Below are 18,224 nucleotides of genomic sequence, written 5' to 3'. Positions count from 1 at the left end.
TTGCAGAGGGCACAATCACAGCATGAATAATCAACAGAAAGAGAAGACAAAACTGGGATTGACAGAAGTAGCCTAAACTGACCAAACACACCAAAAGCTCACACTGAACACAAAAAAACAAGGAAAAAAACTGAACACAACTTAATTACTGACTTTGGAAGATGACAGTTTGACTTCTTGACTGACTTCTGAACATGCCTGAGTCAAGCTCTGCAGATGCCCTTTACCACATAGGTAGGACAGCACATGGCACTAACTATTTGGCAACTGGCATTAAAACTGCACCAGACATGAAGAAGTCTCTCAGCATGCTTAGCGCTTAGGTTAAGTCTTCATTTTGAGGTTGAACTGTTCCTTATCCACTCACCCATAGTATCTGTAAATGCCACATACCATGAAAATTACATCACAAGCAAAACCTCATACCCCAGTCTTCTCTGGGTTTGATGTGAGGCTCACCAGAAAAATTCCTCTCTACTGCAGAAGTCAGTCCAAATTCAGATACTCACAGATCTCCTGGTCAAGTGCAGAAATGGCACCTCAGGAACCCCATTTTTACCCACACTTGCATTTTACACCTGTGGGTTTTTTTGACAAAGGACTTAATTAGTCTAGGAACAACTCCTCATTTGGTGAAAACAAACAAAGACTTCTCACTGCAAACTTTCTCACTGGTGCAGGGCCATTACTCTCAGTTCAAACACATGCTTTACTCCAGCCAGCACGATGCCAGCATGGCAAATCCACATACGTGTCCAGTTCACAACGTGAGCCATGATGTGGCACAGTCATGCAAAGCAGATGGGCTGCATAAAGATGATAAAACCTTGGGAGGTGTAAAGCATCAAATATCAGCAGAGACTGGCTCGATGCCTTACACATTGAAAACATGCTGCTGAGAGGTAGGTTAACTTAGGGCAGGAACAAAGTGGCTGCCATTTACAACAGCAATGGTTAATTGAAAAAATGTCTCCATGGCAAAAAATCTGAAGGGGCTCACTAGTGTAGCCTAATTTATGGAGGCTTCAGGGGCCAGGGAAAGCTCTCATTTGAGCAGCCCTTCCCTGCAGCAAGCACCCCCATTTCTCAGTTTGTCGATTTCTTTCACCAAACTTCTGCTCCAGCCTGAGCTGGTGCAAGAGCTGCCTCCCTCCTTCCACGCTCAGAAGAACACCCGGCAAGTACATCTAACAGCAAAATCACAGGACAGAGATCTCTTCCCGTGTAATTACAGAGTAGTGCCACTGTGCAGATGTCTTCATGCAAAGCTTTGGCAGCCCACAATTAAGCAGAAGAATCCTGCAGCGAATGTGGTTGGAAGGGGGGGTGGTGGGGAAAAGACAAGTGGTTTACCCTAAATTAGACAGAAGTGCCTATAAATAACTATAGGGCCCTGTCAAGCACATCTTTGCTGTAATTTCTCCTAAAATATCATGTCAGTGGGATTTAGTCCCACGTGTATATTTTCTATTGGAAAATAGCCTTGCTAATACGTCTTAAAGATGTCTCACAGCTCTCTGCCTAGCATCTGGAAGGTATGCACGTGGATTTATAAGGCTTATGTGAAGCATAAGTCAGCGGTTAATCCATTTGATTGTAAATCATGTGACTATGTACTGTGACCACATTAAAACTCTGCCATCAATAAAAAAAGGGAAAACTAAGCTAACCTATAATTTTGGTTGACTGAATCAAGCCTGCTCTGTGGACTCACACGCAATTGGTCCCAGATCTGTCAAACAAAGAAGATTCTTGACAGTTGCATCTTTAATGACTTACATGTGCAGCTCATGGGGCTGGAGAATTTTCTCCCCTCCAAAGCTATTTATCCAGCAAAAGAAAAACAAAGAAAACTGAACACTGGCATCATGAAGGGTGCTGAAGTGGGAGAGGTGACTTTTATCACAGTTGCAGCCTTAGGCTAAAGATGGAGCACTGGAATAGAAGGGTAAGGCTTCACCAACTTTGGCAAGACTTCTTGTGACTTCATTCCCTGAAGGAGGGCCAGTGTTACACTGAAGGCAAATTTCAAGCAAACACTTTGGCCCACTACTGCTTCTGTATGCCAATATCCTCATGCCTGTCAAACCTGAAGACTTAGAGAGGCCATCTGCTTACCATTTTTCCTAGCGTTGTAAGCATCTATTCAGTCAACCTGTCACCTTTAAAGGCAGGCATCCCAGCCCTCACGTGCATGACCACAGCGCCCAGGAGCACTGCTGGGATTACTTCCCACGCACAAGTCAGTAAGCCCAACGGGCATAACCCACAGTCGGTGTGCTGCAGCCTATGTGATGCAGTACCAGCTCTTTGAGAGACCAAAGGTCACCTGGGACTTGCACAGGGCTCAGGTGATCAAAGTCCAGCCTTTCCATCCAAGGGCTCCAGTGGGACTTTCTCTCCTGTGGCAGACCAGCTCCTTCCCAAACCCCTGCTGGCTGCCCCCCACCCCCCCTGCCACTGGGCTGGGAAAGCCCAGGGTGGCAACACAGAGCCAAAGCTGCTGACAGCAGAATTGCACCTTGCTGCCCTTGGAAGGGAAAAGGAGTTTTTCCTAGGAAACATGCACCACAACTCACCCCTGGCTTCATGCTGTGGCTCAGCTGAGGCTGTGCAACCAGCGCTGCTGAACCGTCCTCCCCTCACTTGTTCCAGCTGAGTAGCCTAAAGTGCGCCAGAAACAAAAACCATCATATCTATCTTACAGTGCTAGAAGTTGTTTACTTTCAGATGTCTTCCACAAATATTTCCTGTCTCTGTCCAAATTTTAGCACTCCACCTCCCCAGAACATGGACTTCTAGACAAGCTATGATCAAAAACTGCAGCATGTGTTGTGCTGCCAACTGGTTTCACTGCAGAAATGGAAAGCTAATTCCTCCCTGCAAGGGGAGTGAGGAAGACAGTGGGAAGTCCTCTCTGGAGGACTTGGTTCTGAGGGTTTCCCTTTCACATCTCAGTGATTTCCTCAGAGGTTCTTCCAAAGACAGCAGTACTCCAACATCAAAGCCAGAGAAAACCGCACTTCTGTGCTTCTGTTTGGCTCCTTTATCAGAGCAGCAGAGTGCTGCAAAATACTCAAAGCCTCATGTTAATTAAGCATCAGTATCATTAGGACAGAAATAATTACCTAAGACTCTATTTATGGAAACATTTTTGTTTCTCCACAGAAAAGACGTGTGACTGGAGAGGGAAGAAAGAAAGGGAGGAGATAGACGTTACTCTGTATTAGTCCTTTAAAGACATGGCAAGAAATATTAAATTGATCGAAGTCTCCCCACCAAGTGTCTAGCCTCTACTAGCTGTGAAGAGACAGGCTTCTTAGGGGAAAACAGGCTTTCAAATACACAAAGAAACCAACCCAGACCTCTCCCTCTCACAAATTACACCACAGCCTTTCTTTTTCATCACTTTTATGTCCTCCTGTGATTTCTTTCAAGCAAATTCACAGATCTGGCCCTCTCTTCCATGCCTCTGCCTCATTTGAAAATCCCTTGCTCTCCCCTCACTTCTCTGTTGCACTGTGGCTCCCCTTCTCTGCTGGCAGTTTTATTTGCATTTCCTAGTTATCCACATAATCTAGAGTACAGGAAATCGGATCCTGGCTCAGTAACGATATGTGCAAAGCATTGTTCCCATTTTCTGATGAATTCTTTGATTTTACGAATTTTCCGGGTTCTTTTGATAGTCCACTGGAGACCTGCAAGGAGATACCACAATGCTGGACTTCACAATTTTGTGGTGAGGTCTGTGGTACTTTGTGTTGCCCCTGCACCTGTGACATTGATTAATAAAACTCTTAGATTTCATACAAAGAAGCCAATAACCTCCAGCCCTGGAAAGGATGGCTTGGAAACTTGAACTAATGTTAGGGGATCAGTGATCAACAGCAAAGTTATGATTACAAACCTGTCCTGACCAAGCAACACCAACATGCCTCATCCCCGTACTGCTCGCATGGATGAAACAATGCACGCAGCCTGCACGAACTCCATGCATTTGACATCTTTCTAAAGTTGTCTTGTATGGTCTAATCCTTATACAGAGAAAAAGCATAAGTAGACCAGAAATCTTCTTGAAAAAATTACCTATCTGCATTTCTAAGAAATCTGACTGGTAACTCCACTTAAGTCTCCCTGTCAGCAGTTTCCCTTTTATCAGTATAACTCCTCAGCTGATCACTTCAGCATGAAATACAGCTCGAAACAAAAACTATACATCTAAAAAGATGGGCAGGCGAAAGATATCCTAAGCATCCTAAGCTGCAGTTTAAAATATAGCTGATTTTAATCAGAAATGTTTCCACATGTTCAATAGCTTATAGAAACATATCTGAGACCATATAGTTCACTTCCCACATGCTCCTTTCCCCTCATGTGATCAGCCCAAATTGTTCCTGATAGATTATTTTGACTTTGCTTCTATTTCTCATTTGAAATCATAATCCACTAGCTGATCGGTGCGGGGCTGTTATTTCATGTGAGAAACAAGGTGTTTGAAGTCTCATCTGAAGAATCAGCAGTAGCAGATAAAATGCTAAAATTTTTAGGAGCTGCTTTTTATGTCAGGAGTCCCACAGAGCAATCCAAGAGACAAGAGATTATAAAATTAACAAAGTAGGACAAAAAATCAGGGAGCTACAGCCTCAAATTGAGCCTGGTGTTTTTCAGAAGGGCAGTTATTCTGTTAAAAACCCCTAAAAAATTTTTGTGGTTCGAGTTGCCTGATACGTAATATAAACCTTCACAGGAAATGCTGAAATAGCCAGACTGAGAAATCTGTTTGGTTGGAATAGGTTGGGGTCAGTGCCACGGTTGCCCCAGCAGTCCCCAGACACTGCTGGCCGCTGCAGAAGGTGCTGGCATTTCAGGGGGCTGTGCTTCCCGAGGGCTGTGGGGCCATGCGGCTAATCCTTCCAACAGCCCTCTAGGTCCTGGGAGGACACCTCTGTGCACAGACAGGGCACAGACAGATTCCCACTCCTCACTTACTACCTTGCACTGGAGGCTCAGTGGGGGCAGATGTAATAACGGGGTTGATAACATATCCCCGGAGGCTGAACAAGCAAGCGAGGCAGGGTGTGGGTGTCCAGGGTGGGAACTGCAGGGAACGGGAGGAACCTTGATCTTCATGGGAGCATAGCAAATTTCTCAGATTTGCCATAAATGAGAAGAGTCTGCCCGGATAGCTGCTGCAGAGTCGTAATTGGACTGCAGATGCCAGTAAACTTCCTTTCTGATGTTTTTTTCATGTGCTCATAACTGTGCATTTGGACCTTTAGGGTGGTTCACGCCAGGTATGAGCACACATTCAAGCACTGAAACGGCTTGGGGCCAGTTAAAGGGGAGCTGCTCAAAACTGAGCAGCCATCACAAGTACTGTAGGGAGTGCAGGAAGCATCAAAATAAATGGCTGGGCTGAAATCAAAAGATATCAAAACAGTACTATCAGATCCTGAGCACTTCTCAAAAACCGTCTTATTTAGGTAGAAGTTAAATTTTCTTAGGCACTACTTCTGACTGTTTGAGAATTTTCCCCATGTTGATCCTAACAGAGCTGGCTCAGAGCAACTTACCTGATCCTATTTTCCTTTCTTATAAGAACCAATTTAGATCTTTGAAAAGTTCATTAACTGCCGTACCTTGACAGGCATTCCCAGCAGGACAACAGCCAAGGTGTAATCTCGTAGAGTAAGAGCAGGAAAAGCACACTGTGGAATTAGACATCTGGATGTTCTTGATGATGTTCTCTGATAGTGCCCTGGCATATTCTGAATAGGTTTTCACATCAAAGAATCACTAATATAAACATACTTTTTTTATTTTGCTCCTCCAAAATCATTGTTCAACATCTTCTAAACATCTATAAATCACTAATCAGGCCAACTTCTACAGCTTTCAACTCACCTGAATTCCAAGTTCACAGTTCAAAACACATTTTCTGATTCTAGTTAAATCGCTAACTCTTAAATCAGTGTAATGCTCCAGCTGAGATACTGCTCAAGTTTTTAAAAAGAGTACTAGGATAGCTTTAAAAGGAATTTAGTGAACAAAATGCCCAGCAGTTCACCCCTCCCGTAAGTCCTGTACAGTAGTACTAGATAAAAGAGCCCTTCAACTTTGAACAAGATCCTTACAATCTAGTGCATGTGATTTAAAAATAGTAATGTTTATCTAAATCGTGTATTAGTAAGAAAACCTAGCACTGCAAAGCAGCTAGGGTAGGCACACATAACTTTCCAAAAGGCAACTACAAAAATAAGGAAACTAAGTGAATATCTGTGCTTCCACCTCTCCATGATAACTGCACACATTTTTATCCAATGTTGCCTTTTTTTTATAGCTGTTGAAGACACGATTTTCTTCCTCAACTATTTTTCTGATAGCTTTTGATGTTGTAGTTGCTTGTGGTGCTAGAAGGCAGTTTGCCGAAAGGTTGCAAGCAGAGGTGTAGATGTTGTTCTGTCCCCTACAACACCTCTGGGAGAAGAACTGTAGATATTAGAGTTGTGATATAATCTGGGTCATGACCACTTAATATATGGTCAGCAATGTACGTATGGTACATAACAGCACAGACACACCCATGAAGGTTGGGGAAGAGAGGGCCTGCCACCATTAACTGCTATATTCCATGACTGGTTTTGTGCACGAATCCTCCTCAGTGCTTGCAAGCAACTTATTAACTTCTCATACTTTTAAATATTTAGCTGACTGGAGCAAGGGCACATAGCGCAAAAGCTCGTTTGCTGATGAAAACCATTTTTTTTTTAATATATTGCTGTCTCGGCTATGGAGAGAGAAGGCACTACATACGCTTCTTCCTTGGTCAGGTGCACCAGCATGGTGTTTCCCCAGCCTGACATATATATGTGTGCACTCTTAGCTCTGCAAAGAGTGTTTTGATTCTGGAAATCAGGTTATTACACAAAAAAGTTACAATTAGAACATGAACAGTGGTTAAAAAGGACTACCCATCCAAAAGCAAGAACCCATCAAACTCACCTACTGGAGGAGTTCTGGTTAAACTCTCCCTTCAGAAAAAGCAAGCACACAAGAAAATAAAAGGCAAAAACGGCCTCACTGACAACTCAGCTGCCCTCTTGTTTTCTTACCTACTGGCCACCTGGTTTTAGACAAACACGCAACTTTATTTTGAACCCATTCTTAATTCAAATCTAAATATGTCATTTTCATCAGGCCCATCCATGGTATAAATTCCATAGTCCTGTTCTAATAAATCATATACTATTTTTTGCGTAAGTAGCATAATAGGTAAGCAAAGCATCATATATAATTGAGTTCTTTTCCTCAAATTCACAAAAATATAAACACCCATAGATTAATTCCACCCCCCCACCCCCCATTGTTTTACTTTGAAGTGAAGTCAAGCATGGCTCTTGATCAAGAAGGTATTTGTACACCTGAGCATGTGTGTACACAGTACAAATGGAAGCATGGGGATTTCCTCTTAGCTAACTCTATTAGCCATGCTCACTTATTTCAAGATTAATTTTCCAGGGGAACTAAAATGATTAGGTTGTCATGGAGCATCAAAGCCACTGGTCATGCAGCAAGCAACGCAACCCAGTCTACACAAAACTACACTTCGAGTTTCAGCCAAAAAGCATCTTAAAAATAAATGCAAACTGAAAAAGAGACAGTAAAAGAGAACAGTAGAAATGTCTGATGGTGCCCACACACTTCCTGGGCTCTACTCAGACAATAAACCTACTGGAAAACCTGTTGGGAAAAGAAGGGTCGCTCCTGCTGTCCTTCCCTGCATGGAACTGCCAGAGGAAGATGGAGAGACATTCCCACTCAGGAAGGTCAGGTGAAGTAAGCCAAGAGGACTATTTTGCTGGGTAGAAAAAAACCTGCAGAACATTTTCTGCAGCTATAGTGACAAAGCTAAGGCTGTAGCACTGGTAAGTGCCATGCAGTGCCTCAGGCCAATCTACAGGAGTTGTTTAAGCGGAAGGCAAGCAGCAGGTCAGAGGAAAAAGACCAGTTGTGGAGTTTGCTTGCATACTGGCAGAGTCCATAAACTACAGAGAAGAACATTCCCTAAACTTTGACACAAGAGTAATTAGTTTGGAGTGAAGGTTTTACAATAGCAAAAACCAAGAGGAAGTGTTTGCTGGGTTTGTTTATTTTACTTTAGTTTTTTCAAGCAAAAAGACTGATCATGTATATCAATGGCATGACATAAAAAACATGATCTATTGTTTGCACTAGTATGGAGATTATCCAATTTCTTTCTCTATGCAGAATGAAGCAGTATTAGGGAACTGGCTGCGAGCAGATGCACACACACTTACCGGCACAAAGTCCAGCTCTGAAGGTCCTTCACGCTGTGCTGACAGCATTGCGGCTGCATCATGTTCAAGTTCATATCTTGCTTGTGTCCTGCAGAAGCCTTCCAGCAATGCCTGCATGTGTCTTAAGATTGTAGCAGCAAGCAACCTCCAGCCCAAATAATGGAGCTACGGGCCCCCTCAGTGGAAACGGAAATTTGGACATTTTCCACTTCTTTGCCTGACTTGTCATAGCTGAACTGTACCATGATTCTTTGGGTCAAAACAGAAACAAATGCATCGTTTCTGTATGAAGTCAGCAAACAGGAACCAAACCAAAGTGCACACAGGCTAAATTGAGAGCATAGGTCTAAATATTGGATGACTGACTGAAGCCTAGCTTCTCACAGACCACAGCAAAACTGTAAAACCAGTGCTGAAATACTTCTCTCAAAATTTCATTTAATCTCTGAGATTGATTTCAGACAGTTGAAACCAAACTGGTAACCTAAACAAGCAATTGCAAGTGCTAGTATTTATATGCTTGTTATCTGGATACAAAGGGAAGCTTTACATATAACCTGAGCTGGCCCTTTCTTCCACATACCAGTTAGATGTTGTACCTACGAGTCTGCAAAAAATAAAATTAAAAAAACCCAAAAAACCAGAAGCATTTTCTGTAACGTACAAAAGACTTTGAAATGTCAAATTTCCTTCACAATCCCTTCACAATCCTTCACAAAATCCCTTCACAAAACATACTTCTTCCATGAAACTCACAAATATTAATGCACAGTCACCAAAAATTCCATCAAACAATTAAGGAGTGAAAAAAAAAGTGCCCCCAATGTCTAAACCAGCGTGATCTCTGGTTCTAGCAGTAGTTTTGTGCTGGCTGCACTTTGTGCAGGTATGCCACCTAGGGAGGGGGCTCCTTTCCTCCTCCATGCTCCTGCTCACATCATGCCAAATTGATCACGCTTGTCACAAGACCCAAGGGAAATAAGGACCCTTATGAATCGCTATGTGGAAGAAAGATGGAGAATGCACTTCACACCCCCAGACACACAAGCTGCTTCTTCAGGTGGGCTTTCCTGGCAAGCAGTCCATTTTCACAGTGCAGCATCCTACCCCCCAGTTATTGTTACAGTCCTTTGCCAGTAACAGTTTGAAGGTGTCATCTACACTCATAGCTTGGTCGAGCATCAGCTGCAACTCTCCTCGTAAAACCCTCACTAGGTGCTGTACTGTCACTCGCACCAAGATGACAGAGACATGTAATCTCTATAATAGCAGGAGAATGTGCCTACTGCTGAATTACATGTGATGATTTACTTTGATGATACCCCGGTGTGCCACAGGATGCATTTTCACATCAAAGACTTCACGCCCATTTCTCGCGTACTAACTTCTCAGGCAGACAAACCCTAAGCCCCATTTGCAAAACACAATTCTCAACCTTGAAACCAAGGACTAATTGCAAGGACAGACATGACAGAACTACTTATTTAAAATAAGAAGTGGGTTCCTCAGTCCCTACTAAGCAATGTGGTGATCCCAATTAGCAGTATTTTCCAGGTAATTATACTCTTAGAATAACAGCGTTAATAAAAATAACAAATAAGAGGGCACCTGGGATAGTTCTATTGTGCCTCTGTTGAAATTCTAGTAAAAGCTTCTGGAATTCATACCAGCAGACAGTTTAAAAAAAAAAAAAAAGTTAACTTGAATGTACTCCACAATTCAGCTAAATCAAAGCAAATTTTATTGCCCTGAAGTCTGATTCAGTGTCAGTTGATGCAAATGAGCACTAGCTGAATGAATGAATACCTAAGTGCATTCAGCCTTGGTGCCAAAATCACACATGGTATAACTTGTTGATGAATTTGCCTATATGGGTCATGAAGAAAGTATTTTCTGCTTGTTTGCAAGGATAAGCCAGGTTATTAAACTCCCATGAAAAGTTATTTATCAAATGACAATAGCTACTACATAGAATTTAATTCATTCCAATTTTCCTTATCCAGACATATATCACCATTAGACAAAAGATCTGGCACCAAAGATTTTCTGGGAAAGGATGCAACTCACTTCAAGTCCTCAGTTGGCTCAACCTTTTGTTTTGGCAGCCCTCTAAAGAAAGGTGATTTTTGCTATCTTGATAGTCTCTGATTTTCCTTTAACCCATACTTCACAGAAGCTTGCTTCTTTTCAGAATCCTCTCAAACATGTTGAATAAGCAAATACTCCAAAATGCCCCAGCTACGGACTGCCATTTCCATGGGATGGAAAGAACTTGTGATTTATTTCTTTCCCCTCCTTTCTGTTTCTGGTTGGGATTTGTCTGTTTTTTTGTTTTACAAGTCAAAAATATGCCTCTCCAGCATGGACGTTGAGCACCATTTGCCCCATGATTCCCCAAGAAGTCAAAACCACGTGCTTTCCTCACTGGGAACAGTTATACATTCACCGAATGTATACAGGGCTCTTTAATCTTCCAGAAACTAACCTTATCTTTCAACTAGTCTGAAACTACACCTAGGATTATGACAAGATGCCTTTAGATAAGAATCTCTAAAGCTGGTGCTGCCTATGTACACGCGATCCCCTGCTCAGGTGCTCCTGCACACAGAGAGGAGGTAACTGAATGGCCCAGCAGCCAGATGCTTGCTTTTTCTCCCCAGAGGCAGCCACGTACATGCCATTCCTCAGGTCATTCACTCTGGAGATAAAATGATAGCAGTCCTGACAGTTTCTGCTCCCTTGACAGTGTGTGATTCATCAGCTGACCCAGCTGCAGATGTGCTGCCTGCCACAGCCCTCAATTCCCACCACTTACCCAAAGAAAACATAACAAGAACTGGCAAGTCAGAGGCCTCCATCACAGGGTGTCTCACCCAAAAGATAAGGCGAGGAGACTGAGGCATCCCTTTGGTATGCTTTCACTTGGTATGCTGCTGCCTGAGAGGGGGGGAGCCCGTGCCCAGCCCTGCTTGGAGCCAGCTTCCCTTGGGGTCCGTAGCCAGGATGACCTCCTGGGTGAGGGGCAACAGCATGGCTGTTCCTAGCCATGTGGCTGATGGAGTGAAAGGCAGCAGCTCTTGGGCACCTCGTCAGTATGGTACCAGGGCAAAGGAAAGAACTGGTGAAAAATGGCGGGGCTGAGGGAGAGACGGGTAAGATTTTCCTCCACACGCACAGCATTTCCACAGAGAACCAGTTACTGCAGAGCCAAAATGGTCACCATTTACATCTAGCTGCAGCAACTGCCTGTGCCATTTTTTAACTCCATGTCTGAAAACCCAGTGCAGTGACCTCTCCCTCTTGTCCCTCCTGTCCTGTTGCTCTTCCACGTGCCCGCTCAGCTTGGTGCAGTTTTGAGTTTATGGCAGTTGCACAGCCCATGTACCTAGAACGTCCTTCCTTAGTCTCTTCAGGACTAAAGTTTGGGGACTCTGCATACAGATGGCAAGGAGGGGAGGGGTGGGGGAGGTGAGCAAGGCAGGCAGACATGGGCTAAGGATGGATTTTGTTCACAGTTCTAATTGCCCCATCTGCCATTGGCCTTTTGACCATAAGTCTAACAGTGACCTTACCATGCCAGCTCTTTAAAATTAGAAACATCTGAAATGCCTCTCATCCGCTGAATGTTTTGGAGAGTTTTTCTATGTGCCAAATAATGGTGCAGCTCCATCCTTTAAAACTTCAGCAAAGCTTCTGAAAATAGCTTGGAAACTGAGCTAAGATGAGAATACGTTATTAACCATTGCTATAACCCCAGCCCAACCAAACACACAAATCCTTTTGTCTTTGCCGGCTACACAACAGCTACAAATTTTGTATTTGCCCATTTTAAGCACTTCAAAATATTTTTGCGAGGGTCTTGAGAATCTTGCAGTAAAAAGCAGCTGTCAAAATGTCTCGTACAATATACTAGCAGACCTCCTCCACACTGCTGCTATAATTAGGTGGTTTGTTGGGTTTTTTTATTATTTTGGCTTTAAATCAGCTTGCAGAGAATATAATTTTCAGCTTGACTATATAAAATGTTCAGAGCATGTCAGGTCCATAATTATATTTCGATTTGAGAAGAATGTGCTGGTTTAAAAGAAAGAAAGCAGCACAGTTGGTGGTAATTTATTTTACCTTTCACAGCTTCTGAAAGCCAAACCCTCAGAGTAACTACAGTTCACAAAGTATGCAAGAACTGGGGACCTCCTTCCGAAGTCAGCCAAGTATCCACATGTCCCTTTCAGGGCAACACTTTATAGGTAGAAGCTCTGAAGTTTTTACCCTCCAACTCTCTTTCAACCCTTTGTTGACTTCAGTGAAAAGGAGACTTCAACTCCCCACCTCAATGGCCATGACAAATTACAGAGAACAGGGCGTATCTCCTGTTAGGGTCTGGCTGTTTGTGGTGCTCTTGTAACACAAAAAAGCTTAACTGCCTTTACGGACACTCTGTGTCAATGCAACTGTGCAAAAGAGCCAGAGCTTACTGAGGGGTTACTGAGGAGCCTGGCTCCAAAAACATCCCTGAGCACATTTTTGACAGCTCTGTTTAACTGGGCTTCTTTTACAGAAGCCTTGGCCAAACACACTCTGATACAAGCATGCTGAAGCCAAGGGTCATATGGGAGCAAATCTGACCCTGTGCTGCATGGTCTTGCACCTTGTTCTTTGGCCAAATGCCCACCGGTGCCCTATGAAGTTTTACCAGAGGCACAAAAAAAGTTTTAAAATGCAGATGTTTTTTCAGTAGTTCTTTAGGTGTGACATACTCAGCCTTGCCAGGATCAGGACAAGAACTACACTCTGACTCAGAGTTACAACTTTTCCCACCTTCCCCTAGAGAAAAAAGCTGTGAGTTTTTGTTATTGTTGTGATTTTCTTAATATTTCCCCCTTTTCTCGGTTTCCCCAGTCTCCAAGCCTGACTCACCCCCCACACTCTCTCTTTCCCCTCTTTTCTTCTCCTGTGTTCCCTCACGTTTCTGTCCTCTTTGGTCTGTTGCTATCTTTATGTTGCTGAAAACACAGTAGTTCCTTTCTACTTCCTGTTCACAATTTCATGCTTTGAAAAATAAAAGTGAAAATAATTAATCTTTTAAAATTCAATCCTTTTTCCACCTTTGGGTTGGTTGGTCAGTTTGCCTTTTTTTAAATCCCTCTGCTTTCCTTTTTGGACCTTTTCAGCATAAGCCTCTGAAGAACTGCATTTGCAAAGTGAAGATGACATTCTTTCCCATTTATCAGAGTCATTTATCAGAGACAGGAGCAGTGTGATAAACCATAAGGAATGGCAACGCTGCCTTTCTGCACCCAGGCTCTCCTATTTGACTTCTCTTCCTCCAGTTCAGTCCACCAAACCATTGTTTCTTAACAGTCAATGTTTATACCCCTATGGTCTCTTTTTTGCTAGGTTTATTTCTCCAACATTGGAGCTGCTCAGGTCACCAATTTGTGCCTCGGTACCAAGTCTCTGCGCAATTTTGACTGGCTTTTCCACCACCGATGCCCTCTCACGTGAGCAATAGCAAAGTTCACGTGAAAGTTCAACCCCAAACGGCAGTGGTCATCTCACAACATCAGCATTGGTTGTTCGCTTCACTTACTTCAGACAGAGCCTGCCGCTTGCTGAACAATCCCAGCCACTGCTGCTGCTATCCCAGAATACTTCCTTTGATTACTCAGACTGCTAAACAAAGGGTTCCTGATTTACATTCGCCTAGGACCCCACACACTTTAAGTGTACATTTCTAGGCCAGAGGGAGGGAAGAAAACCTTACACTGTAGAAAAGCCCAAGAAAGGCCAGGGGCCAGGTCATCCACACTGCAAAGAGTGCAACGAACAGTTTTGCCAAAACTCTGTAATTGCAGCACCTCTGATAACAGGCTCCTCTTGTCATTGCCATAGAGAATGTGCAGATGGTAAATTCTGCAGGAAGCCTTGAACTGGATATGGCAAAGGAGTGCTAGGTAAGGTTACCAGCACATAGGTATTGGGTTTTATCTAGGAAAGGATGACTGGTTGATTAGGGTAGAAGACACAGAGCAAAAATAAATGGTTCTTGTAATAGAGGGAAGTCTGGGAGTTTTTCAGGGCTCTGTGCTAGGATCTGTGGGGTTAAACAAGCACACACCAGTGCCCTGCAAAAAGGGCCATTGTGAAGCAGTGATAAAGCCTGCTGATGTGACCAAGTTGTTGAGGCCAAGAGGGGCTCCAGCAGCAGCCTCTCCACCTCCCCTCCATCAAACATCAGGAAATAAATCACAGACACGAAAAGGTTTCCGTACAAAGAATATGTGAGTAGACTATGTGGAATAATACAATAGAATGACCTAGAAAGGGATTTACATTTCACTACTCCAAGGAAGAACTAGCGACCATGAGATGAGACTAAGAAGTTTCGAGCCAGCAAAGGGAAAGGCTCCTCACGCAAGGGATAATGAATCTGTAGTACTCCCTGTCATCACACATTGACATCAGAAGTTTACAAATATTCAAGGGCCAGCTGGACAAAGACAGGGAAAATAAAGTCACAGGAAGCTACTGAGTCCACTCTGTCTCCCAGAAACCTCTATTTTACCATTCAGATAAAACTGGGGATGGCCAATAACAAAGATTTGAATTCTCTGAATATCATCTCCTAGCTGTTCTAGCTAGGCAAGAAGCTAAATGCAGGAAGAAGGAGAACTGGGCAGTGAACATCCATCTACAAAGTGAGAAAGCCAGCACCAAGTGGCTGGTACCGCTTTGTTGGTTTTCTTTTTCCCTAGCACATTTATTTAAACAAGTTGCCTGAAACAATGAGTAACATTGAAAATATACACAATACACAAAAGAATCTATCCCAAACGGGCTATATAAACTTCTTAACACAGCCCACAGCCACTTTGAACCTCAGCCTGATCCTACATAATACATGAGCACTGTATACGATACTACTCTCCAACCTTGCCAGTTCTAGGGTTGTACTTTTATGCTGACAACTGCCCTTTAATAATCTTTCCTTCATATTTAATGAGATAATTTTCTCCTCCATTTCTTCAGTTTATTTTTCATCCTGCATAAAAAAAAAGCCCTTATAGTCATGCTTCAGCTCCTCCAAACTATTCTTATTCTTTCACTAGACAAAACAGAAAATCGGTAATGCATCAAGTAAAATCTTGCTATACACCACTGCTTTTTTGTTGAGAGTGAGTGTGAATCCCTCCTAAACCAAGGTTCCAAATACCTCTGTTACCACTCAAAAATGCGGCCCTATTTATCAAGGCTATGCTGTGAAGTAGATATGGCTTTGATCTTTATTTGGATACATCACTTGCTTAGTCATTTCCTTCTGCCAATACTATTCCATATCCTCAATACTTCTATTTAGAAATCTGATACGGTTTTGAGTTAGGTGGCTTCAAAAGTTAATTCATAAGTTCTCAACAGTAAGGAGACTCATGAACTTTTATGTCTTGCTCTAGTACTTGAACATACAAAATCAATATTTTCGTAGAAAGGTATGACAAAAGGCAGGCAGCCTCTCACTTCAGGAGGAATATGGGGACCTTAACATTTTTTTGGCAGGCTTGGGGTTTTTTTGAGTTTTGGATTTTTTGTTTGTTGGGTTTTTTTCAAATGACAGCCTAAGTACCTATGTTGTATATCCTGAGAGGTGGTCTTGTGGCAAAATGTCACAGAAATATTGCAAATAGACTCCCGCATTCCAAACCCATCTAAATCATGCCTAGGCTTACCTCATAAGATACAATTTCACTCTCTTTTTCCATAGCAAATACATGCCTGCAATAGCAACTTCCTTAACAGAAGCCTTGTACTTCTCTGATGTGCTGTCTCATCACTTGGCTGGTTTGTAGAAGCTTGAGGCTGTGAGATTACAAGCTTCTCTGAGGCATTAGGAAGACCACATACACCTGCAGCCACAGACGTCTTCCTCATTGCTACCAGAAGGCCTTCCCGTTCAAAATTACCATGATTATTTCTTGTGCATGAAATTGCAGGCAAACACAATCACAACATTAACTGAGCTGCCATCGATCATTTTGATGCTGATGCTGCTTAAACAGAACCAGCACAAAACACAAGTAAAGCTGCCTCAAAGGCAACACGCCACTTTTTACCAGCTGTGTTGCTTCTGTGCCTCTTCTCCAAGTTATCTTTCACATAGGGTAATTCTGAAAGTCCAAAAGTAACACGAATTGACAGGATGCGTTCAGTCTAGTAAGGCTCTATCTAGGGTACAACAGTGCAGAACCATCAGACTCGCATGTGAAATGTAGGACAAAATACATGCCTGTTCCTGTTAGTCATATCTACTTGTTAATTATATGTATAGCTGCGTGCATATCACTCACCTACCACCCTTAGACACGCAAGCCCATCCCTGTGGTTGGTATACATTAACGCAGTGCTGTCCAGATCGGTACAAAGGGGCTGGGTGGCAGTGGCCATGCCTAGCCTGCATCTGCTTGGCTGCAGCAGATGGGTACCTGGACAGTCACAAGCTGTTCGTCGCCAACCTGGAAAAGCCCTTCAAAGTTCCCAACCAATTCTAAGGCTCATGCCTTTTTGTTGGAATAGCATCTGTTTACCATCGTGTACTGGTGGACGCAGTGGACATTTCTGACAGTTGAACTCCACATGGAATATGTTCAGACAACTAATTGTGGCTAGTGACTTTCTTGTCTTTACTTTTAAAACATAGATACACACATAACTGCGCAACACTCAAAATGGCAAATTATACACTCACAGCTTTCCTATGAACTGGCTCCATCCAACCATTTATCCATAAGAAACAGTAACAGCAAGAAATGATAGAATTTTTATAATGGAGATTTTTAACTTGAGCCCCATGACAAATTAGTCTGTCTTCTGACTGTAGACTGATAATCATGCTACATTTCTGTTACTGCTCACATATTTTTCTTTTCAATTAGAAGCTTTCTTTCAGGAGTGAGGAGGAGACAAGATATACTTCTCGCTGATAGCAATAAAAAGAGAAAAATAGGGATGGCCTCCCTTTCATTACTGACCCAAAACAACATTGAGTGGACTGTCAAACAGTAATTGAGCTGGATCTATACCTCTTATGTACTCCCAAGAGGTACAATAAACAGCAAGGAGGGCCTTGCAGCACAGCAGTACTAACAGGAACATCCACTTGATAATTAACTGTTGTTTTACTAGACCAGCTCAAAGATATAATGTGTTTTCCCTCAGCTCTCTCAACCGGTCCTCCAAAGTCACAGCAAAGTTGGCCAGGTGGCCCCACAACAGCGAGAGAAACCAGAGCAAACTTGATGGGGGTCCACCATGGTGCTTGCAGTCCCAGCACTCAGCTGCCCTGCAGAGGAGGAGGGGAGAAGGCAGAAGGCACCCATTTCCCAGGATCAGCCCTGGAGCTCTTAGACATGATTGTAAGGGGAAATTCTTGGGGTCTTAGAATGAGGAAGATAAGAATTTATCTTGGGTTTTTACTAGCATACCCCTAAAGCTACAAGTATTTCATGCCTATGGAAATTGAACCACAGGCAAAGTCTAAAGTGCTCGATGGATTTTTATCCCTTCTGGGAACACTATCAGGAAACCAGCACTTGCTCCAACCTAAGACCTCAGGACTTGTTCCATGGGTGAATACAGCAGACGAGCGTGAAAATGATTTGCATAATTCAATACCCCATCCCTACAAGTGACAGCATGAAGGCTGTGTCCTCTGGGGAAACAGAGCACCCACAGCACAGCCAGGACGCTCAGGATTAGAGGAACAGAGTACTGAATAGTGCAGGATCCCATCTGACATTTCCTATCCTGTTGTCAGGATGAACAGAAACCACATCTCGGTCCACATTTTTCACTAAACCAAAGCTGACTTTTCTTTCTGCCACTAAAATGGATATCCATTCACTTCAGTAATTT

The 18,224-nt window shown here is 43.1% G+C and overlaps 1 protein-coding gene across 1 annotated transcript in view; it reads right to left on the bottom strand.

The window, feature by feature from the left end:
* Window positions 1-18,224, bottom strand: part of CFAP299 (cilia and flagella associated protein 299) — a 223,396-nt gene that overhangs the window by 44,986 nt on the left and 160,186 nt on the right. The gene's annotated exons all lie outside the window — the stretch shown is intronic.

This window comes from Falco peregrinus, chromosome 2 (assembly GCF_023634155.1).
Source record: "Falco peregrinus isolate bFalPer1 chromosome 2, bFalPer1.pri, whole genome shotgun sequence".
In the NCBI taxonomy this organism is placed as follows: domain Eukaryota; kingdom Metazoa; phylum Chordata; class Aves; order Falconiformes; family Falconidae; genus Falco; species Falco peregrinus.
Note: the sequence above shows the minus strand (reverse complement) of the source record. Positions and strands in the feature narration are given on the sequence as shown.